Source organism: Cryptotermes secundus, unplaced genomic scaffold (assembly GCF_002891405.2).
Source record: "Cryptotermes secundus unplaced genomic scaffold, Csec_1.0 scaffold223, whole genome shotgun sequence".
Classification (NCBI taxonomy): domain Eukaryota; kingdom Metazoa; phylum Arthropoda; class Insecta; order Blattodea; family Kalotermitidae; genus Cryptotermes; species Cryptotermes secundus.
In genome coordinates, this window is record NW_019742556.1 from 7088 (window position 1) to 33193 (window position 26106).

General features: G+C 41.3%; 1 protein-coding gene across 1 annotated transcript in view; it reads left to right on the forward strand.

Moving 5' to 3' along the window:
• The first annotated feature begins 18622 nt into the window (after nucleotides 1–18622).
• Nucleotides 18623–26106, forward strand: part of LOC111873317 (chaoptin) — an 831716-nt gene continuing 824232 nt past the window's right edge. The window contains exon 1 of the mRNA XM_033755049.1: nucleotides 18623–18649. The gene's annotated coding sequence lies outside the window, so the exon portion shown is untranslated. The remainder of the gene's footprint in view (nucleotides 18650–26106) is intronic.

The window sequence follows — 26106 nt, forward strand, 5'->3', positions numbered from 1 at the left end:
CGTTTGCAGGCAGATCGATTTATGTTCTGTTGTACGTAGACCGCTCAGGTGAGCACACCGTAGTCCTCAAGTCGTGGAACCATAATCAGACTTAAGAGTAGTAATTAACTGCATGAAGCCAGTTCCTTCTTAAGAAGCTGCAAATAGCTCAGCTAATAAAATGTTGCACCGCTCCATTTTCTGAACACGAAGTTCATACCTATGACTTAGAGCCCAATAATTCTGTTTCACATTCCCACACCATATATTTCTAAGATCTATCTTAATGTCATCTCTGCACTTAAGGTTTTCTTGCGCCCATGCGTGCTGTATGCATACCAATTTCACCCTCCTTTGTTATGTATATCACCGCAATAAATATTTGATGGAAGAGACCCTACAAGTTATGAAGCTACTTATTAAGCGAGAGATTGAGATTTGTTTACCGAGCCGTTGCTTAGCAGCATTGTGTTCATCCATGTTACAATATTTAGTTGGTTTATTAAGCTTTCAAAACGACGTTTGAGTAAAATTGCACAGAGAAGCGATTCGGACTTTCATTTTACTGCATTTCTGAAACAAAACTGTGCATTTGACTGCATTTCTGAAACAAAGCTGTGCATTTGACTGCATTTCTGAAACAAAGCCGTGCATTTTATTGCTTTCTGAAGTCATGTACTGCCTCACTGCAGGCATTGTTGGTGTATTGCCTATATATTGCATGAATGGTTGAGATCCAACATCACAACTCTCGGCTGTCCGAGTTATAAATCAATTAGCGAGGAACGTAAATTAATAAAAAACGTGCAAATAAAGTAATATGTTAATCTCAGGAAATTTGTTACTAAAAGTTCTGGACCGAAATTCACTGTACGCTTGTTAGCACCATTCTGTCTGTAATTCAAATACAGACTTCAAAATTCTTCCCGGCAACTAATTTTCCTGAGATTAATTGTAGTGTTTCTCTTTCTCTTCAAGCTGAGATAATACCTCGAATGGGTATTTCTCTTGCGAGTCCCTTCCAATTAATTATTCAGAAACACTTTTTCATTTGATGTATATTTAAGTTTAATAAAACATGAAGTAAGAAGGGTCACAACCTGCTGGAATCTGGTCTATTAATCTCTCGGTAAACTTCAATCGTTAAACTTTAATCGTTTTATAAGCAATTTAAAAGCCTTTCAAATTGTAAGCATCTGGAATAAACAAAAACATTATTTACTTGCTAGCGTAACATCCGTTGAGAATTCAAACCTCATTATTTGTTATGTAAGTTTTCCAACTGTTAATATTTCCTGAATTTTCTCAGTCTTCTTTGCCAATGATGCGTCCAAGCTGAAGTTCAACGCCATATCCCACGAACAGCACGCCAAAATAATCAGAAATCATCTTCATATTAACGGCCGTGGTGATTCGTTGCAGTGACCACGCAACACCCTCTATCCGCTAAAGCTGGCACTAACTTCGCCGACAAGCGGCGATCGCTCGGTCTGTATGATTATCTTGCGGACTAAAGCCATATAATTAAGAGTATTGTGACATGTTGACCCCTACCTCCCCAGCGGTGCGTGGCGGTGGCGTAACGCTCGCGTTNCATAGTTAAGAGTATTTTTATCTAAACACATTAAAGATTATTTGTAATGGTGAGGCTGTTTGTTTTCTTTGAGTTAAAAATTGAAATTTGAAGTATATTTATACGACTTTCAGGTTTTAAAAGATTAATTTGCTTCAAGGACAACATTTTTAAGGGTATAAATATATTTTTGATTCTGTGCCGCTAAGAATATATCGAATATAGGCTGTAGGGATCGATAAGAGATAAGTATTATGTCGATTATCTAAACATTTTTGTATACGTCACTGATTTAGAGAAAGTCTTTTACATAATTACGGTCTGTACTAAATGTGCGCCATTGTGAATGGACTGTACTACTGCACTTCTTCATACTTACTTCTTAAGGACGTTCTTACTTACTTACTCATGGAACTGAGCCCTTCTTGAGGAGACGCCAATTCTGCAGCTACTCAAGAATGTCTCAGCATTTTATGGAACCCCAAGGTTCATTACCGTGTTCACAAGAGCCCTCCACTGATCCCAATCCTGATCCAGATCAATCCAATCAAATTCCATCCCATCCTATCTCTCTAAGATCCATTCTAATATTGTCCACCCACCTACGTCTTGGTTTTCCCAGTGGTCTCTTTCCTTCTGGCTTTCCCACCAATATCTTATATGTATTCCTCTTCTCCCCCATTCATGCTACATGCCATGCCCTCCTCATCCTCCTTGACTTGATCATTCTAATTATACTTGCGTAGAGTACAAATTATGAAGTTCCTAATTATGCAGTTTTCTCCAACCTCCTGTCACTTCATCTCTCTTCGGTCAAAATATTATCCTCAACACCCTGTCCTCAAACAATCTCAGTCTATGTTCCTCCATTAATATCAGAGACCAAGTTTACACCCATACAGAACCACAGGCAAAATTATAGTTTTGTATATTCTAATTTTTATGTTTTTGGGACAGCAGACGGGACGACAAAAGGTTCTGGTCTGAATGGTAGCAAGCATTACCAGAGTTCAGTCTCCTCTTAATTTCCTCCTGAATCAGGTTTCGACCTGTTATCGTTGTTCCCAAATATCTGAACTGTGCCTGGTGGATTTATTTGATTATCTTGGTGGTCTGATTCCTAACCTGAGCATCACGGATACTAAGATCCAGAAAAAATTACGTCTGATTTCCTGTTCATATTCATATTTGATTTTAAATAAGAGATTTTATAGCTCTTAGTTGATAGCAGAGGCGGCGCATGCGCATTACCTCCATTACGGGCTGGATGATACGAGAATTAAGGTTCGATTCCTAGTAGCGGAAGGAACCTTCTTTTCGGCACAGCATGTAGGTCTGTCCTTTGGCACATCCAGTCTCCTATCTATTGGGTACAGGTGCCTCTATCCCTGCTAAACGGTAAGGCGTGAAGCTAAGGGCTCACATCCCTTTAATGTCGGATATTAAGAATGAATGGAGCAATACCTCCACTTATCCATACTATGACATGACTACTTAAATACTGTGCGTTGCGTTGGAACGGGTTGATAAGTAAGAAAGCCATCGTTAGGAAACGGCTGGCGGCAGCGATAGAAGAACTCTTGCTAGCTGTGTTTTCTATGCAGTCCATGACGATGCTATATATCGAGAGCCTTCGAGGTGTTTCTTAGAGTCATCAGACAGTAAAATATGGTCATGAGTCCCGTGGGACTCAAACCAAGAATGGATGTGATGGGGAGGACCAGCAGAAATTTAGCAATCAGTTGCAGTCAAGAGTCGACTGTTGAAACCAGTGATAGTCAGAGAGTAGACAGTGATGACTAATGATGCCAAGGTTTGCAGTCATGAAGAGTTGCAAGACAGTCGCCAGCCGGTAAGGGTATGAATATCGAAGCTGAGGAATTGTCATTGCTGAGAGCCGTTACAAGGCAACGACGGATGCAGACATAGAAGCCTTAAGATCTGGAGCGGTAATTTGTAGAGTGTGTAGATTAGTGAAGCAGTTACAGTTATCTCTAGTTACGAGTAAAGAGCTTTCAATAAATCAAATTACCAGTAAAATCCCAGCGCCTAGTCACGTGACAGTACGTCTTATTGCGTGATACTTAGTAAAGAACATGCAGAGATTTACCTCTTATAAGTTGGAATGCAAAATAAATATATTCTACTTGTAGTACCCGTACTTTTCACACAACAGGAACCTTCTGAATGAGTTTCCTCCGTACACATTTGTACACATATGTGCATATGTCCGTGCGTATAAGTGAACATATGTGTATAGAGAGAGAGAATTTTTTTTTTTTCAGAATTTCTCAGTCAGCCATAAACGTTGGTTGCTATGTATTCTGTATAGGAATACATTTTCTTTCATTTTTAGCGTCTTTATGAATTTTCAAAGAGCTATACCATGTCTAGCATTTGGATAGCAATATGCAGAAAGCACGTTTCGTAGTTTGTGAGAGCAGAAAGCAACAAATTGAAGAGAAAAAGACAGATTTCTAGGAATAAGTCCCCCTCCTCATGTTTTCCGCAGTTAGCATGACATGGGGGGGAGGGACATCCATGAAAAGATGGTTCGTCTGTTGACTCCTGCACGCCTCTATCGACTTATGCAACACACGCTTCTGTCAATGTTTAAAAATGACAACGTAGGGTATACATACGGGCCTGCTACAGCACAAGAATTTGGTTTGGTAACCTGATGTTACCGGGAGGGTTCAGTTGATGTAATGACGGGTCACGGGCTGGACGGCCGTTGTTCGATTCCCGGCAAGGACAAAAGGTTCTTCTCTACTCCACAGCGTCCATACAGGGACTGAGACCCACCCAGCCTCCTATTAAAGAAGTACGTGGGAGTCTTTCCAAAGGAATGAAGTGGCCGTGACGTGAAGCTCACTCCTCACAATTTTCTAGAGAAAATGTGGGAGCCTCGACGTCTCACAACCCTATGGGCTTCCACGGCCTTTAAAGGGATAGCTTGGCGCGTAAGGCTGACAACTACACCGCCATCTGTGAGCTGACTGTGTAGAAAATGTGGGAGCCTCGACGTGTCACAACCCTATGAGCCTCCACGGCCTGTTACAGGGGTAGCTGTACCTTTTATCTTAGAGTATAATTGGGAACTCTTGAATTGATGAGAGGATAATATTAAATAGAACTTAAGGACAAAGTTTTTGAAGATGTGGCTGAGGATACGATACAGTAACAGACTGCTGCCGGCAATGTAATCAGCTTTCACATTCTATAAAATTAGGGATTTCTTGACAATCTGAATAACTATTAATATCTGACACATTTTACTGTGTTTAGCTGTTTAGTAACATTTGGAAAGCTACTGGAGAGTTTGTTTTGCGATATAACGCCGTGTGGTCCAGTGAAAGTCAGCCGACGTTTCGAAAGAATATATTACCTCCATCTTCAGAGCTGAAGGGTAAACCATGTAAGAAACATGCATGAAGCAGGCAGCTGGTTCCTCCGAAACGTTGGCTGACTCACTGAACTGCATAACTTAATATGTTCCGACTGTCCGCGGTGGGAACATCAAATCCAACATTGAAAAATTAATATTTTGCAAGGAGCCCTATATTTTAGCTTCCTTCTAGTGGTTAGTTAAATCTGCTTGCCTTGGATATCGGTGAAATATTTGCACTTCGCTTACTTGAATAATAGAACTGTACATCGTGTTCAGTGAATCTGTAATTATTTCATCGCTGACCGTGTTTTATTTTCCGTCCCTGTTCAACATGTAAGCGCCAGCACCAAGCCATCTCCATGCTACTGTACTGAAAACACGTGTGCCCCGAAGACATAAAGTTTTCATGTTGCTGTGACGTCTAACCCTGGGCCCCTAAGGTGCTTCACGTGCTGCTCTGAAGTAAGGTCTTCTGAAACCAGAACGAGTCTGTAACAACTGTTGTAAGTCACCGCGTTAGTGATGTGCTGTGTAAGTTGCTACAGCATCACTTAACTGAAAGGCTGGGATCTGTTCTCTAGGAAATGCTAACATTACAGTACTAACACGGAGAACTAATGTAGCAGACAGCAGAAGCCTGTGCCTGGTCTACTGCACTGACAAACACGAAGCTACTTGCAGCTTATAACTCTTTGAAAGATCGTTTTTAAATCATATTTAAATATCAAATTGATGGATTTAGGATCACCCAATTATACGACTTTAGCACGTGTACGATTTTTATTCTTATTTTATTGTATTTTATTCTTAATTTTAACCAATGTCTAGTCTAAGCCTCACCTAGATTGTGAATTTGATAGAAACAAACTTGTACGAACCATTTATAAAGATGGGAATATTAGCGTTAGAGTTCGGTAATAGTATGTGAGAAAATTGCAGCATCTGAAGATGACCCATTTGAAGTCGAAACATGTAGTGCGTGCTATATAAATAAATAATGATAAATAAATAAATAATAAAATTATCTGGATCCAATAATTATTGTACAACTGTAACAGGGTCGCGCTATAGCTCAACCGGTTAACCGCTGGCTCCTCACCACGGTGGTTTGGGTTCGAGCCCGGGTCTGGTCAGTTGGCATTTGTGGTGGACAAAGTGGCGCTGGGGCAGGTATTCCCCGAGTACTTTGGTTTCCCCTACCAATTTCCATTCCACCAAATTCTCCAGCATCATAATCACCCGGGGCAGGTATAATAGGCCAAACAATGGCCGACGTGCTGAGTGGACCCAGCTGGGCTCCACCCCTCGTGTGCGAATTTAATTCTTTTACACCTGTAACAAGAGGATATTGGTGGGAAATCCAGAAGGAGAGAGACCACACGGAAGACCAAGGCGTAGGTGGGTGGACAATATTAGAATGGATCTTAAGAGAGATAGGATAGGATGGTATGGATTGGATAGATCTGGCTCAGGATAGGGACCAGTGGAGGGCTCTTGTGAAGACGGTAATGAACTTTCGGGTTCCATAAAATGCTGGAAAATTCTTGAGTAGCTGCAGAATTGGCGGCTCCTCCAGAAGGGCTCAGCTACATAAGTAAGTTAGTAAGTAACAACCAATACGGAGAAAATACAAAACACAGTCTCAAAATGCTAATCTAAATCGATATTCTTTATAAAAATGACGACATATGACGACAGAGAGATTAGTAAGAGTTCCATCTTCTGGAACATAACGCCCTGTAGTCCGTTGAAAGTCATCCGACGTCCCGGATGTCTCCTCCATCTTCAGGGTTAGAGATTTAGTCAAAGAAGAAACCGGAATGGAAGCAGATGGAGAGCTACATACAAGGCATTACATCCCACAAGATAATACTTCATAACCACCGCTGTGAGATCATTAAACCCTACAAACTACATAAATCTCCATGGCCTGTAGTCCGCAAGTGAACTATACCGACCGAGCGATCGCCGCTTGTCGGCGAAGTTAGCACCAACTTTAGCGGATAGAGGGTGTCCCCTGACCAGCGCAACTGATCCCCACCTTAATCTCGATTTTCTAGACCGGAACCGCTATTTCCTTGAAATAACTCCTTAGATTATCCTCGCGAGGCTGAGTGGACCCCGTTCCAGACCCGCTACTTCTCAGAAAATCTGGTAGTGCCTGGAATCGAACCCGGGAACTCTGGGTCTGTAGCTAGGAACTCTGACCACTATACCACACGCCCATTAAATCCTACAGAGAAATTATTTTTGGCAGATTCACCTAAAGGTAAATTTATCTCTGCTTAATTAAGCAACCAATTAAGCACTACGCCGTAAAATATATATTTAGTGAGTGGAGATGCAGCTCTACCATCCTTGACCTGGATGATGTGAGTGGTCAACTTGATGGCCCCTCCATTTTACCCCCGTTATTCATTGGATGGGAGGCTCCGCGGGTGGATTCACCGCCAAGTGCCATGAGTACTGCGTACAACCAGTGCGTGAAATACTCTGTTAGCGTACTGTACTGCCATAATCAGAGGCAGTGTCAGCACTAATTTCTTTATTTAAACAATGGGAATCATTATAAAGGATGACGGGTTTGGTTTAAATGCATCATTGCCTTTAAAGAGGATTGGTAGCCTGGTTGGTTTGCAGTGTACTCGTCTGGACTGATTAACCCGACACACACGCGAACACAGATGCAAAACTAAACTTAACACACTGCATACCAAAACGAGATATGTCCCCTTGAAACGGCTACATTTTCTGTGTTTCTCTTGTGTTTCAATAAAAGGAAACTTATCCTGCCATCTTTTAGCACTTCTAACGAACTATTCGAAACTTACCAGTATGTGAATTGTAAGTTATCAAGAAATTAACAATCATGGTAAAGTGTCTCTACTGAAAACTTTGGGTTGGCAATAGCTGAAAGAGCCGCAGTTTACTTCAAATGTCTGCTATGCCGCTGTACATATTGTTTACACGTAAAATTTCTTTTTTAATTCGCATAGTGGGGGGTAGAGTCCACTTGGGTCCACTCTGCACGGCGGCCACTGATTGGCCTATTACACCTGCCCCGAGTGATTATGATAATGGAGAATTTGGTGGAATGAAGATTGTCAGGGGAAACCGAAATACTCGGAGAAACCTACCCCAGCGCCACTTTGTCCACCACAAATCCCACTTGACCAGACCCGGGATCGAACCCGGGCCGCCGCGGTGGGAAGCCAGCGATTAACTGCTTGAGCTATGGCGCGGCCTGTTTACACGTGTAAATAGACGCTATGTACGAACCAGCAAATATATTTATTTTATAGTTACACAATTTTCTTTCTATAATTTTAATGATATTAATTTCCCATTCTATAGAGATGAGTACAAATTTGAAATATAGAAACGTAAATATACCCCGAAGATGGAGGCAGCAAGTTCCTTCGAAACCCTGTTACCAGTGTTATGGGAAGCCGGCGACTAACCGTGTGAGCTATAGCATGAACTTGGTAATGCTAATCTCGATTTTTATGGAACGGCGTATGAGGGTGTAGACAGGATTCGTCTGTCTCAGTAGAGGGAAATAAAATCTGCAACTTGGATCACAGTAATTAAGCTCCGAGCTCCAGAAAAGAGAATTTATTGACTACTTGAGGAACTATGAGTATTGGATTCCCAAGAAGTTGATTAATTAACACTCCTTGAAGTATTTCTCCTTGCAGCAGAGTTCCGAACTCCGTCCTCCTTGGTCACACACACTTTTGGGAACTTCTTGGAGCGCGCGGTATGTGCTGCTCCTACCTGCAGGCAATCCGGCGAGCAATCAACACAGGAATTCGTCTCATGATTTTCCTCGTTGTTGTCCTGTTCCTTGCTTTACCCTCCTCAGTATCAGAGTAATTTCAACCCCTTAGGCCAACCGGGCACCAGAAATTGTCTTCACGTTTGCTGCATGCGGCATTTCCCCTCTCCCAACAGAAACAGTTGTGGAAACCGCAAAACAGACAGACTCGTCCTCTCGTCAGAGAAGGCACCCCAAAAAATTAAAACTGTAACTGTCAAATGGTAATAATTAATATCTGGTCAATAGCCCCAGATGGTGCTCGACACCAAGACTTACTGACTGACTGACCGTCAGTCACAATGTGACTTTGACTTTGACTGACAGTTCAATTGGAGGAGCAGTGAGGTCAGAAGTCGATAGTGTCAGGCCGAAGATAGTGATTTTTGAAACGTAACAAGTTGTATGAATGTTCAATTAATTTGATCTTCAAATCGAAAACCCCTCTTATAAGTCATGCAACCCCTTAATATGTTACATATTATCATGTACTTTACAGCGTGTTTCGACCATATAAGGCCACCTTCTCACATATATGATCCTCACAATGCTAAAGTGCAATGTACCACTTCACTTTGCATAACACGGAAAATGTAAATTTCTAAATGTTTTTAATTTTTAAAAATAAGCTGTGTTCTAATTAAAATAACATTAAGACTGGTGTATTAGTCTTTCCTTTATGTGTTCTTCACCTTGTTCCTCTTGTTGCTGTGTAATGCCGTCACACCGATATGTATATTCTTGTGTGCTTTAGGTCGTGTGTGTTGTATTGCCTACTGCTTAGGATTACGGACGCTGCGTGGGTTGCATCCGTTCCGCTCTGGTAGTCAGTGCGCGTGGTCTAGGGTACTTGGGAAGAGTACTGCGAAAATGTCTGTAGGTGTATGTAACAAAATGTAAATGTCAGGAAGTTATACACTGAGGACTTTCTAATTAACAGTCTTAATAAAATAACATTTAGATATCAAAGCAGTAATGAAGAGATAGTAAAAAAACATAAGGAAGAAATGAGGAATTCATATAATATTGGAACGGATTTGTTCGAGACGTTGCCAGGCAACAGCTCTGTAAACACGGTCCAACAAGCAACAGTAGAGAAGGCTGTGTTTTCCGGTGTAATATTAACCCGTAATATTAAATATGCAAGTAACGTAATGCAGACCGCCTCTGTGCGCTAGTGGTCAGAGCTCCTGACGACAGATACAGAAGTCCCGGGTTCGATTCTCTGTGCTACCAGATTTTCTGATAGGTAGTGGTTCTGGAACGGGGTCCACTCAGCATCGTGAGGATAATTGAGGAGCTATTTCAAGAAAATAGAGGCTCCGGTCTAGAAAATCGAAATTAACGACCTTGGGGATTCGTTGCGTTAACCACGTGATACTCTCTATCCGCAGAAATTTGGCACTAACTTCGCCCACAAGCGGCGGTCGCTCGGTCGGTATAGTTCGCTTGCGGACTATAGGCCACGGTGTTCGTTCGTTCGTAATGTAACACACATCCTATGCTTGAACCGTGCAATTAGTCTACAAAAGAGGTCTCGTATTTCTCACCTGTGGGTCATGTATTGTTCACGTAGAGTTTTTGTTGAACTTGATAACGACATTGTTTTATTTTCGTGTAACGAATAACGTACGTTGTTGCTAATGTAAACACTTTCTATGTATACTCGTTATATCTGTGATAAAGCACGTAACAGAATTGCCCATTGCTACGTTACACTCAGTAGCTATGCGACAATAGAGGCGAACTTGTTAAAATAGTCGTGGGTTTAAATACCGCCCGCAGTGTTTGTGTTTCGATCATGTTTGACATTTGTATGTTCCATCATCTGATACAGATGTCTCCTTACGCATGCGCGTTATCTACGGTTGTAGCAAATACAACACAAACATTTATAGGTTGGCCCAAAGTTAATTACTCGTACATTGCGACATGTAGATCCATTGTTAAGTTGCATTCGTGTCCTCAGGTTGCTTATGGAGGGACGCTTTCCAGATATGAAGGTTAGATAAAAATATATTGAATCAGCAGTCGAGGCCAGCCACAAAGGGGTGGTCCTCCAGCTTTGGAATTGGAAGTGGGTTAACAACTCATCACTGTAAAACTAAGCTTGTTACGAAATGTCACCAAGGGCCACAGACTTGACAGATTCTTTTGATAAATAACCTAAGTTAANCCTAAGTTAAGGAAATTGCATAAAGATTTGGTACCTTAAAAATATGGGATGGAGTTTATATGAACTGTACTGATCTGGCTGAGGATAGGAACCAGTGGAGGGTTCCCGTGACCACTGGAAAGCAACTTCAAGTTTTATGAACTGTTGGGAAATTTTTGAGTTATTTCTCAAAAAGGTCTGAACTCCACGATATTAGTTAGTTAGTTAGTTAAACTCTCGGTATATCAGAATAACGTCACATTTTAATCCACAGAAGTAATTTTTTTTTATTCGCAGTAACTCAAGAAATCAGAAGACACAGGTAACAAAGTCAACTCGAATCTTCGAACCTGAAGATGGAGACGATGAGTTCTTCCGAAAAGACAGACTCTCTCCGAACCGAAGCTCTTACAACTCAGAAGACTGAACTCCTCTTGGTAAGTAATATTTAAGCTCACATTTTCCTTTTACTTGCCTCTATGTCCCAGAAATATTTCAGCACGTAAATTCAGTGGAGGCGACAAATCTGATGCTGCATTCACTGTAACAGGTCAATTACGTTTACGGACTTAATGTCACGCAGTTTCATTTGTGGGGCGTAGAAAATAGAAGCATAATGGGACAATTGAATGGTGTACGTATAATTTTAATGACTGTTTTAGTTTTTCAAACACTCTTATAGCCACTTATTTGCTACCATAATCATAATCATCATTATGAATTAATTGCCGAGGAACAGCAGTTAACTTTATCGGCAACACACCAGCTCACGAGGTTAGTCCCCTGTTTCTGACCTCGGAGGTTGGTGTTAAATCCACGGATCCTTCTTGTGGGATTTGAGATGGACTTAGTGGGATTGGGAAAGGCTTTTCTTCCAGAAATGTTGTTTTCCCGTGCCGGTTATTGGCCCACAGATATTTTACACTCATTTGGGGCTGCTTCACTAGGATCATTCGAGGTCGCAGTAATAAGGGAATTGGCCTCATTCTAGCTAACTACTAACTACTAACTAACCAACTATTATTTTTATTGCTAGTGGAGTTAGAATGAACTAGTCAAGGAGGATGAGGTGGGCAGAGCATGTAGCACGAATGGGGGAGACGAGGAATGCGTATAGGATATTGGTGGGAATGTCAGAAGGAAAGAGACCACTGGGTAGACCAAGGTGTAGGTGGATGGACAATATTAACATGGATCTTAGAGAGATAAGATGGAATGGTATGGATTGTGGCTCAGGATAGGGACCAGTGGAGGGCTCTTACGAACACGATCATGAACCTTCAGGTTCCATAAAATGCTGGGAAATTCTTGAGTAGCTGCAGAATTGGCGGCTCCTCCAGAAGGGCTCAGCTACATGAGTAAGTAAGTAAGTAAGTAAGTAAGTNTTTACACTCATTTGGGGCTGCTTCACTAGGATCATTCGAGGTCGCAGTAATAGGGGAATTGGACTCATTCTAGCTAACTACTAACTAACCAACTATTATTTTTATTGCTAGTGGGGTTAGAGTGATCTAGTCAAGGAGGATGACGTGGGCAGGGCATGTAGCACGAATGGGAGAGACGAGGAATGCATGTAGGATATTGGTGGGAATGCCAGAAAGAAAGAGACCACTGGGTGGACCAAGGTGTAGGTGGGTGGACAATATTAAAATGGATCTTAGAGAGATAGGATGGGATGGAATGGATTGGATTGATCTGGCTCAGGATAGGGACCAGGGATAGCAACTTAAATCTTTCACACCTGGAATGTCTAATTATGTGAGTCAATACTGAAGAAGGAGGAAGAGGGAAAAAGAAAGAAAGAACGATAGAGTGGGGAAAGGCAGAAGAATATGGAACAACAGAGGTTGAAGAAGAGGAGAAAGTATAAAAGGAGAGCGGAAGGGAAAATATTAGAAAGAAGAAACGTATATGAAGGCAGATAAGAAGGAGAAGAATAACGCGAAAGAGACAAAGAGTGAGCAGAGAAGAAAAGAGGAGACATTAATAAAACAAGAAAGAGAAATAAGCAGGGATGCCCAACTGCAAAATAAGATAAAACATCTGAATTAGGGCCAAGCGTCTATGCCGACATAAATATTTACTTTTATTTACTATCTGTTTATCTTAATATCAAATATCTCTGTAGTCTAGTGGTCATAGTTCCTGGCTACAGATTCAGAGGTCTCGGGGTCGATTCCCAGTGCTTTTGAGAAGTAGTGGGTCTGGAACGCGTTTCACTCTGCCTCGTGAAGATAATTGAAGAGCTATTTGAAGGAAGTAGCGACGCAGGTCTATAAAACTGAAATTAACGGCCGTGGGGATTCGTTGCACTGACCACGCGACACCCTCTATCTACTAAAGTTTACACTCTCTTCGCCGATAAGTGGTGGTCGCTCGGTCGGTATAGTTTGCTTGCGGACTAAAGCCCCGGATTTTTTTTTTATGTCGAATGTAAAAGGCCTGAGGGTATGCTACTTAGTTCAAACACTGTCACAAAATTTTGTGTTCAAAGTGAACTGGTAGTTCTACAAGTTTCATATACATAATTTATTAAGTTCTTGAGCACAGAAAATTTATGCATAAAATGGCGACGACGCTTGTTCCTTCAGAAATTCAGAGAGTGACGTATACAGGAGCACATTTCCAGACGAATAGCAGTGATGGGTTTTATCCCAGCGGTTACAAACGAAATACATTTCTATATTAAATCCTGACGTTCGTAGCTACAGTTGGAAAAAGAAACTTTCACTTGTAGTTTCGAAAAAAACAAAACAAAATGTGTTCAGGCAGCGTTTCATTTCCCACATTTTATAATTCCCAGAAAGCCGCAAAATGAGCAAGTTGTGAAGATAATCTTGTTTGGTGTTGGTTTGTGCAGTAATACAAGAGGTATAAATGTGAATACCTGATGCTGGCTTGTGCTCTGGGGGTTTTGTGGATTACACGCAACTTCCACACCAAATAATACCTACAGTCACTAAGCTATAAAGAATTTTTCGATTACTAGTTACATTGACACACAAAACAGGGGCTACAACGTTGTTTCTAAATCGTCCCTTATTCTCCTACAGACCTTCTGTCTGTCCCTTGGGACCTTCTGTTACGACAGACTAGCAAAGCAAGGGAGTTAAAAGTTGCAGTATCCAGTGAGTGTGTGTGTGGAAGGGGGAGTGAAAGAATAAATCCAGGCGCACCCTAACCAACGTTATAATAAAGCCGGTGTAGGAAATACAGGATAAACCCCTTCAAAATCCCTACTTTCGTTGAAGCTCGGCTTCAGGCCCATGAACATTGAGGATGCAACTAAAATGAAGAAATCAGATAATGAAACCATTTTAGTTTATGGAACTTAAATGGCTGCATATTCCTTCTCAGTCGCCATGTCTGTTAAATACACCTACAGCACTAGATCTAAACCATTTACACATTAGAATCACTTTGTACCTTTCCATGCATGAAATAAACTGTGATATACAGTGCGTTCAGTTAAGGAGGAAATTTCGCAACACCGCTGACCCGGCCCAACATTCCTCACAGATTGCTGCTGTAACTGCTGATAGCAGAATGAGTCACTAGCGCTGATAAACGCGCGCCGTTACAGTTACAGCAGCAATCTGTGAGGAATAGTGGGCCCGGTCAACGGCGTTGCGAAATTTCCTTCTTGATTGAACACCCTGTATAAACTGAACTTACACCTACACAACAGAAGTCTATTGAAGTATAAAATCTGGCTAATAGGCTGCATTGATGTAAACACATTACAAGCCTGTATGTACGAGTACATATGTATGTATGTACGTATGCATATTTATGTGTACGTACTATGTATTTAAGGCTATAAACATATGTACTCATATGAATACGTCTTCCTAAAGTTGTTATCCATATGCTTAACTAATTAAGCATTAAGCCATGAAGACGTATGGGGAAGTGGATGTATAGATCCACGTTTTCTTGACCTCGTCACTAGTTGGAGTTGAGTGGTTAGCTTCATGCCTCGGCCGCATAATCTCCTAGGAAATTCCCATTGTAGCTATTAGAAGAACATGTATGGGCCCCAGAGCCGGCCTGGACGTCTTGGAGAAGATAAAATCCTTGACCCCACCGAGACTCGAATTCTGAACCATCCGTCGTCCAGCCCGTAGCCAGTCGCTATACTGACCGTGCTAACTCGGCTCCTGTACTGAGCGCCAACAGCACGTGGCGTCCCCAAGCGATCATTCATCAAAATTGGCCACGTGATATGAGGAGAACCGATGTTTTCAACAAGATATGGCCTTGGATATTTGTCCTTGACCCTACTGTTATTTAGTTATACATATGTACGTTTTCTCACTGGGGAGCCTTGGGTTCAACCCCAGATAATTCGGTGTCAGATATGTAGTAGAGAAAGTGGCACTGGAGAAGGGTTTCAGCTGACTTTCTTCGGCTTACCTCCTTCATTCTTCGCTCAGCCATTGCTCGGTATTATTTCCGTCCCCTGAGGTGTGGGATAACTTTGGCCAGAGAGAATTGTTATATCCTCAATTTTCAGTTCTGAGTTTCAACTCTTATCCATCACTTAACTGAGTTAGAGATTTAGGTAGCCGATAATCGCATTAACGTGATTAAACACATCAGGCAGAATCGTTCTTGAAAATCTGATAGTCGTTTAGTTTGTCAAGAAATTTATTGCTTATCAATATAACTACAAATTTCACTATTGCATTTACAACACCCCCCTAGTGCTCTCTAGAATCCACTGCTTATCGCACTACGCAATTGCTTTAAGCTCCATAAGAATACTGTCACGATTTAGGGGTGTGTGACTATAGACGGGGTTTGGATTGGTGAATGAGTTTATTTAGTACTTACACACATAAGTCGTAAGTACAAGTTATTACAACGCCACCGCCAAGCTTCACAATTCACAATATACTACAGCATCCGCTAAGCCTTTTCCAGCCTTATGTGTCTTCACCATCCGTTTCCTGGCAACGGATCTCAATAATGGAGTTTCTTAAACGTCTGTGTTCACTTCGTTGTCCACTGTCTAACACTCCACAACTGAAATGGCAACTTAATTATAGCGCCATCTCTTCGTAGCCTCCCTTGCAGTGCTCAACTGCGTCATTGCTCCTACTCTCCTGGTTAAAACTTCTCGGCACGGACCACATAGAAATCACCGTTCTTCTATTGTGTACGTATTATTTATCGAGGGAATGTGTTTACCGAGTGTACACGCTACAATATAACTTATAACATATGACTATATATTACATGATATACCTTCTCTTCAGCCTTTTCAGTTAAAATTTTTCTTGAATTATCATCTCCACACGTGCTACATTATAAAGTCTACCTCATCCCCCTAAACTTCATTAACGTAATAATATTTGATGAAGTTTACTTTATGTGGTGATTCTCGTTATATTACTTACTTATCCCCCTTCACTTCATCCCTTTTAGGAAAACTTGCAGTTCCACTCTATATAAAGTAGAAATTCTGCAATCCGAACAGCCTTATTCGAACTGACTGACAACACCACCATAAAACAAGAAGTACAAGAAGTTACAGAACTAATCTCCTACTGTCCTTTCATTGCAACTTTAGTATTTGATACGGCAAGTAGAAAGAAAACCGTAGCATGTATGCGTGTTGAAGTCAATAAACAATACAATTTGAGACGCTGCCGTGTTAATATTAATGGTTGGAGTAATTTATAAGTTACACCTTTGACATGGCCCCAGATGTCATGATGTATATACCAAGTTTCATGAAGAATGGTTCTAGCATTGAGGTAATATTAAGGTTATAATATAGAGGCTGTAGTGTTTTTTATTGCTAGTGGGGTGGGACTAAATCCCTTGTACTACGGCCACTTCTGGCCTATTGTACCAGCCCCAGATGATAGATGAGGGTGATTGTGGAGCAATTGGTGGAATGAAGATTGGCAGGGGAAACCGAAGTACTCGGAGAAAACATGCTCAAGCGCCACTTTGTCCATCACAAATCCCACTTGATCAGACCCGAGATTGAACCCGGGCCGCCGCGATGGGAAGCCAACGACTAACCGCTTGAGCTATGGCGCGGCCCAGGCTGCAGTGTTGGTATTACTGATGACAGGGGTTTCTTGAGGTCGCAGTTGATATGGTCTCAGGTTGCATTCTCATTATGATCGGTTGAAGCATTCGAGTAATATTAGGGGTATTACTTCAACAATTTGATAGGCTATAGTGTTGGTATTACTGATGAGATGGGATTTATCAAGTATGCTATTGACCTGATCTTAGGTGTCATGATATTGATACCAAGTTTCATGAAAATTGATAGAGGCCTTCAAACGATATTAAGGTTGTTTCTCATAAATTTGAAAGACTGCAATGTTGGTATTACCGTTTTCAGGGCTTTATATGTACGCCGTTGAGATGCCTTCATATAAAACAAGTTTCATGAAGATTACTAAAGGCGTTTAAGCAAAATTAAGGTTCAGCCTCAGCACTCTGAAAGGCAGTAATGTTGGCATTCCTGATGGAAGATATTTATGAAGTACATCATTGAAATGGACACAAATGGCAAGATATAAGTGCCAAGTTTCATGAAGATTGGTATAGGCGTTCAAACAATATTAACGGTTTACCTCGGAAATTTGAATGTCAGTAATATAGGTAATACTGATTGAAGGGAATTTAAAGTGCACCGTCGAGATGGGTTCAGTTGGCATGACATACGTACATACACAGTTTCACAAAGATTGGTGCAAGCGTTCATGAAATATTAAGGTTTTGCATCAGCTATTTGAAATGTTATAATGTTGGTATTACTCATATTAGGGATTTACGAATTACGTCGTTTAGATGGGGTTAGGTGCCATGATATACATACCAAGTTTCATAAAGACTGGCTGAAGTATTCAAAAGTTAACTGGTGGAGGATACACATACAGACTCTAAGATACACTGACACAAAATACACACAGATACACACATAGAGAAGAAGGTGATTTCATAAGCCTATTTTTATCTTTTCAAATCCCTTGTCCCTGTTGGGAATCGTACCCCAACCTTGCAGTCCGTACCCCGTCACCATACCTACTGAGCTATCCCTGCTACCCGATTAATTATTTACATTATCAATAATTTTTTGTTTATTTATTAGTAGGAATATCTGCTGTTTCATTTTGTTAATAATAATTACCCTCCAAAAGCGCTAAGTTTGTAAACAAGTAAGGCCGAGAATTTGAAACGTCATAACAAGCGCAGTGTAGGGCCTCCTACTTGTCTTAGAAGGCTTTCGTGATTCTACAATAACGGAGAACAGATGAGACGTGATTTGCCTCTGGTATTTTAATCTCACAAGTTTATTCTTATTAATTTCCCTCCAGAAATATAAGTAATCCAACGCTATTACAACGGACAGAACCCCCTACTCCTTGCTACTCACTACGTCATTGAATAGCGCCCAGCAATAAGCATAACTTCTTTTTGATCGAGATTGCGCCAAACGAGATACAAGCAGTGTTTCTTGAGTGGGGAAGTCAATGGCGTGTCTTGTTACAGTAAGGCTTTGTTGAAAGTGATACGGATTTAAATGTGCTAACGTGTGAAACGATATCCTTCGATGTACATGTGAGAATAGATGCATTTTTGAAGCCATCAACCTACAGACCAAATTGAGTGTGACACAAAAGTGATCTAGTCACCGGGAGTGTTGGAAGGTTAGTTTCGTGCTGTTTTGTCACATCCAGGCTGATCTACATGGAACGGCTTGAGGTAAGAACAGGAAAATATATTCCAGGGCGAGTTTTTGTATCTGGTTCAGTGACTAACAGGTTAAGTGCGGTTATTTGAAAGGGCCAACTTAGCGATTTCGTTTCCTATACACATAGCTGTTGCATAGCGAAGATGGTTTAATTGGGCTGCACGAGAAGTTTCAGCAAGCATTTTCTTCATATCGTAATACGCGATTAAACAGGATACAGAAGACACGTGAAAAGATATCTGTGTGCGGAAACATATTCGTCTTTCCATCTGTGTGTGCCCCATCTTGTTACTTCCAAATGGTGATTCATGTAGAAATAAGGTAAACAAAAATTATGCCGTTATTTTGAGAGGCAGCTGCTGGAAATTTTGTAATTTTGCTCTTACGTGCATGAGTTCGACTCCAAGATGGTTTATTACCCTGCCCTTTCCTCCGCATTGAAACATTTCTGACCTTAACGACAATGAAAACATAACCTTCATATGTAATATATAATAGACATGGCAAAGAAACGTTTTAACATTACTGTGTGGCAATATGCAGATTCAGTTTTTTTTTATGATAACAGGGTTGAACGTTCGAGTAGTTACAAATAGTATAGCGCCTAACGCAACTTCATGTATCTAGTAATCTAATTAACTTTAGAGACTTTTTTATATTTACGCAAGGAGCTGGGATAGCGTAGTCGGTATAGCAACTGGATATGGGCTGGACGACCGAGGGCTCGGAGTTCGAGTACCGGTAGGGTCAAATATTTTCACTTCTCCAAACGTCCAGACTGGCTCTGGAGGCCACACAAGCTCCTATCCAAAGGGTACCTGGGGCTCTTTACCCAGGGGTAAAGCGGCCGGGTCATGAAGCTGACCACTCACCTCGAACTAGTGCCGAAGTTAAGGAAATATGGATCTATACATTCACTCCCCTATGTCTTCATGGTATGGTGCTTAATTGCTTGAGCACAGGAACAACTTTACCTTCGCCTAGAAATACTATATGCAGTTACCTATCCAGCTGTTTAATCAATTTACTAATAGGAACGCTAATTAGTTGTGTAAGCATGTAATTTGATTAGTTAGCTGATCATAAGTTACCTATTAATTTCATTAGCTAGGTACATTGTGCGCAGTCTAAGGCATGAACTGTCTTTGCCCTATGAAACAATGGGACGTGGGTTTAAATCCCATTTGAGGCATGCATGTCTGTGTGCTTTTATTCTGTTTGTGCTGTTCTGTGTGTACAGTTAGAGGACTGGAGACGGGGTTATACCCCGTCCAAGAAGTCCTACCGACTGTGTAATAGATCAAGGAACTGAAAGGCCGCGCCATAGCTCAAGCGGTTAGTCGCTGGCTTCCCACCGCGGCGGCCCAGGTTCAGTCCCGGGTCTGGTCAAGTGGGATTTGTGGTGGACAAAGTGGCGCTGGGGAGGTTTTCTCTGAGTACTGTTTCCCCTGCCAATCTTCATTCCACCAGTTGCTCCACAATCACCCTCACCTATCATCTGGGGCTGGTACAATAGGCCAGAAGTGGCTGCAGTACAAGGGACTTACTCCCACCCCACTAGCAATAAAAAGAAAGGAACTGAAAAGGGCTGAGGTCAAGCAAAATAGATGTAGAGCCCTAGATAGAGAGGTAGATAGACAGATAGATAGTTACTTTCTAAAATATCAGAATATATTGTCCAGCAGATGTTCATAAATGGCGTGCTATTTTATTTTATAGCAAAACATATTAGTCTCTCCTCTGTCGAGTAATCTTTTGTATAATTAGTATTTAATCGAGTGGCGAGTGGAAAATAACTAGACGAGATAAATGGAAGGCTTCGGTGGTGTCAGGTTTTTATATATTTCTAAGAATGTAATGCAGCATCGCCCTTCATGTGGTTTAATTTCATGAAAGTCGAGCTTGAATCATGCACACTGAAAATTGTAATAATTTATCTGTTAAATCCTTTCTTTGAATCCCATCGCCATAGGGGAGTTGAACCCTGTTCAAAACTTTCAGAACTGCAGTATTGTTTAGATATTCGCGAACGTAGAACTTGGCTACACAGCTGCCTCATAGTTGAATATTTGAACACAGTTCACAATTATTTTGAACCACCATAATCTGTATGTCTACTGTCGGATCTCTAACTCGAATATGTTTTAACTCAGTTAAGTGTAATTAATGTCTGATGACAGTGGCCGCACGGTCTAAGGCATGAACAGTCTTCGCCCGCTTAAACACTGGAATTGTGTGTTCGAATCCCACTCAATTCAGTGTTTGCGTGTGTGTTCGTTTTCCTGTGTTCGTATACAGGTGGTGGTCTTGCGACGAGCTGATCACCCGCCCAAGGAGTCTTACTGAATGTCTAAGATCTAGAAAAGCGAAGTGAAACGGAAAGTTTCACGGAGATAGGCGAAGGCCTAAATTGGGGCTGTAGCGCCAACGAAAAAAAAAATGTTGACATGTAAGGGCAAATGAACTAACTGGATTCTAGATTTGATGATGTCACAAGCAAAATTACACTCGGTTATAATAATTCACACATTCAACTCTTTCTGGATGTCGGATCCCTCACTGTTGTCTGCATCTTCTGTACTTCGCTTCTGTGACATATTTCTCGCTTCTTGCTTCTTGTCTTTCTTCTGGCTTCTCTCGCTTCTTGCTTCTTCTCTTGCTTCTGGCTTCTCTCGCAGCTTACTTATCTTGTTTCTGGCTTCTGTTCACGCTTCTGGCTTCTCTCGCTTCTTGCTTCTTCTCTTGTTTCTGGCTTCTGATCTGGCCTCCATTTATACCTGATAGGCGACTGGGGTAGAAGACAACCCCTTCAACAGTTATGGTTTTCATTTCCATGGTAACAGTCTGCCTATATACGCGGTGTCGCGTGAAAGTGTTTACAATTATCACCCAGACAACGATGTATATTACTGTTCTTATTGTAGCAGAAACGCGACTACCGAGCCGTTGTCTAGCAATGGACGCCCGCTCTGACTCCGATATTCCGACTTTTAGGCGGCACGTCACAATAGCATGATTAATGAAAACTATATCGGAAAGGATATGAAAGGAGGTGGCCATGGCGAAGATGTAATATACCGGAAATATCTCGGATTTACGTAGAAACAACCAGGTAAATGTCAATTATGACAGCCATAGGAAGCACGAGTGTTGTCAACTGTACCGTCAGTGTGTAGGTTTTTATATTACGGTCGAACTTGTTAATACTGGAGAAGTGTTCAAAGAAAATTGTATTCTATTAGACTCTCAATATTATGGAATTCTTTTCCACTTGTTTAGATACTAATTTTGAAAATATCTTAGGGACTGAATACTAAATAAATCTGATTTACTTAGAACGCAGCTGTTCAGTTATTTCGGTTGCCTGGTTACATTGCAAATTGGTTGCTAGTTGGCAGCAAAATGTCTTTCCTTCCTCAGCGTTCTGTGGAGATCTGGAATAACGCAGAACATGTAGCAGGGGTGTGGGGGACACATATGGGCCGGCATATGTCGCGATAGCGCCTCAAATTATGCCGAAACCACTTCAATCCACATCCTTCCCCTTACCATATTCGGTATTAAATTTATTTTATTTATTGGTATTTGCCTTCGTGGTCTAGCGGTCAGAGTTCCTCGCTACAGATCCAGAGGTCCTGGTTCGATTCCCGACGCTACAATGTTTCCTAAATAGTGGGTCTGGAACGGGGTCCACTCAGCGTCGTGAGGATAATTGAGGAGCTATTTCAAGAAAATAGCGGCTCCGGTCTAGAAAACTGAGATTAACGGCCGTGGGGATTCGTTGCGCTGACCACGCGACAACCTCTATCCGCAAAATTTGGCACTAACTTCGCCGACAAGTGGCGTCGCTCGGTCAGTATAGTTCTCTTGCGGACTACAGGCCACGGAGTTTTTTTTTTGGCATTTGCAATGTATTTGATGATTCTATCAGCATTTCAGGCTATGCAGACTCTAGTGATTGGATGGTAGTGAATAATGAACTGGAGAGGACGTGGATGGAAGTGGCCGTGGCTTAATTTAAGTCGCAATTCAGGTATTTGCTTCAAGAACTGAAGAAAGCTCGCGAAAGATTTGGTCACGATAGTTGATGCCCTATCCGATGTTCAAATCGGGTGTTGAATGAAATCGAAAGATGATCATGAATAGTGGAAAGCAAAGCTTTTCAGTTCTACAGTTCTGTAGTTCATTGTTTTATGCCGGAAGTTGACAGTAAAGAGAGGAATACCAAGAAGGATCTGACCGGAAATTCAGCTAAGCGTTGAAACAGGAAACGCCGAATGAAAATCTAGGGCTTTACTAAACACCCTAACTACGGGCCGCGCCATAGCTCAAGTGGTTAGTCGCTGGCTTTCCACCGCGGCGGCCCGGGCTCGATCCCGAATCTGGTCAAGTGGGATTTGTGGTGGACAAAATGGCGCTGGGGCGGGTTTTCTCCGAGTACTTCGGCTTATCCTGCCAATCTTCATTCCACCAAATTCTCCATCATCATAATCATCCAGGGCAGGCTACAATAGGCCAATCAGTGGCCGCCGTGCCGAGTGGACCCAGTTGCTCTCCACCCCCTAATAAGCGAATTTAAAAAAAGACATCGTAACTTTCTGTGTTAATGCTGTTTGAGGTATTATTAATATTCTATAAAAATTGATCATTATTTGTTCATATTTTAAACATTATTACCTATTGCATCTATAAAATGGATCCATCCATCGAGTGACATCTCATAACACCGCTTGTATAGTTCATAATTCATTAATTTTTAATCCATTATTGCTCCTTTTGTTCCTGCACGTAAACTGTACATTTATTTTTAAGTCGATTAATTCATTATTTACATTGAAGCTTTTGAATTATTCTCTTAGTACACTTTCTTTTGGGATTTATTATGCTATATACTGTCACCCTCCTGAGAAATCTTATGTCACTTGCTTCGAGTCTACATTTTTCTTCTTCCAAAATCCGGAATTCATCTTTGTACAGTAAAATTGGTTATATGTGCTTATAAATTTTTAATAATTTATTCATCTATATTTCTTCATAATTATTCGCTCTTCTTTTGTCGTTGTTGCTTTATTTCTGTGTTTTATGTTCTAAATTTACTTTCGCTCTTCGGACAACTGAATGCGAGTAATTTAATGAGTCTATTTCCGTTTCATGAACAAGTTTCCTGTTCATATTAATGTTACGTCACGTCCTCTTCCTTCTTCGAGAATCCATTAACTTTATTTTATGTTTCGAGGTAATCATTTTAAGTGTTATAGTTCTGAAGATTATATACTTAGTTGCTGTTATTAATATATAATCAAAGAGAGGATACATGAGATATTTATAACTCAAATTTCAAGAACAAAACTTTGCCATTATTCTCGGTTCTTTTTGAAAAAAATATTTTACTGGTTGACAGTTACGGTCCTGTTATTGTTGGGCGCCCTCTCTGACGAGAGGACGGGTGTGTCTTTCAACTGAATAATCAAAGCCAAATTCACATTGCGACTGACGGTCAGTCAGTAAGTCTTGGTGTCGAGCCCCATCTGTGGCTCATGACCAGATATTTATTACTGTTTGGCAGTTACGGTCTTGTTTTGGTGGGGCGCCCTGTCTGACTAGACGACTTGTCTGTCTTTTGTATATGCTGATGGCCTTTGCCAGCGCAGTTTTTCTTGGGTACGAGTCCTTTGGGACTCGCAACCATATTTTACTGTCTCAGATTTGAAACTTCCCTATTCGTCGCCTCCTACGACTCGAAAGAGTCACGGTGGAGGTATTCGAACCCGCTTCCAAAATTCCCGGTTATACACATCTAGGCAACGACCATATAGAAAACACAGTTCTTTTATTGTTACGTGGGTGTATGTTGCGGGCGTTGCCTAGCAATGGCGGGTCTGTACCCCACAGTATAGTTGTTTCACTTGTGTAGCTTGGATATATCCTGATATTTCGTAGGATAATATCGCATCCATCTTCAGAGTTGAAGCGTAAGCCCAGCAACAAGCCATAAGAAACACTCGTCAAGTTCAGCTGGTCTCTTACTTTTCTTTGTATTCTACCCTGACAAAGGAAACGTCTTGTCCAAAGGACACGGTATTACACCCAGGAAACAGCATTTATCATCATAAAAATATTCAGGTCTCTTAAACAGCTGAACTACTATGCGTTTCTAGAACTTCGCTTTATGTTGTTATAGTTTACTGCACGTCCGGTAGAGTGCGACTGAGGTTTCAACCACTGATGAGAAACTTATGTCAGCGGCGATTATTTATTGAGAATTTGTGTCTGTTTGGAGAAGTGTGTTCTACGTTTTAATTGTGTAATGATGGGCTGTTCGAACATCAGATGACAACCGTACTCATGTATATACATGCATTGCATATTGATAATACGATCCGTACTCGTTTATCCGAATCATTTGATGAAACGAGTTGGCGGTTGTGCGTTTAATTATTAAGTGACTTTACAATGAAACCGTTTAGGATCTGCATCGGAAGAAACACGTTTATAATGTTACTATTAGGCCGCGCCATAGCTCAAACAGTTAATTGCTGGCTTCCCACAGCGGGGGCCCGGGTTCGATCCCGTGTATGGTCAAGTGGGATTTGTGGTGGACAAAGTGGCGCTGGGGCAGGTTTTCTCTGAGTACTTCGGTTTCCCCTGCCAATCTTCATTCCACCAGTTGCTCCACAATCACCCTCACCTATCATCTGGGGCTGGTACAATACGCCAGAATTGTCCTCAGTACAAGGACTTAGTCCCACCCCACTAGCAATAAAAAAGATGTTAAAGTAGGTGATGTATATAGAACCACTGTGCTTTAAATGTTTAATTTTTTTAAAAATAGAAGCATATATTTAGAGAATTTTTGACACATTTTTATCTATTTTCTATTTAATCCATCTTCCTGTGAATAAAACCCATCAATTATTAAAATTTCAGAAAACTTACCAAACTAAACTCCTGGCCTGTAGTCCGCAAGTGGACTATACCGACCGAGCGACCGCCGCTTGTCGGCGAAGTTAGTACCAACTTTAACGGATAGAGAATATCGCGTGGTCAGCGCAACAAATCCCCACGGCCGTTAATTTCGGTTTTCTAGACCGGGACCGCTATTTCATTGAAATAGCTCCTCAATTATCATCACGAGGCTGAGCGGACCCCGTTCCAGACCCACTAACTCTCAAACAAACTGGTAGCGCCGGAAATCGAACCAGGACCTCTGGATCTGTACCCAGGAACTCTGATCACTAGACCACAGAGGCGGTCTCAGAAAACCTACCATTAAGTTGAATATACAGTTAATTCTTAATTTACTTTTGATACTGGCGCTGATTTTATATTAAACGGTTTATCCGCTAGAAAGAATGGGAAACTATTGACAGTAAATTTAACAGTAATGTTGGTCCAGTGTATTCGAGGTTTCGAACATTCGGTAAGGAACACTAACTCTCTTCTCGGACTGGTTGCTTCTGGAGAAGAG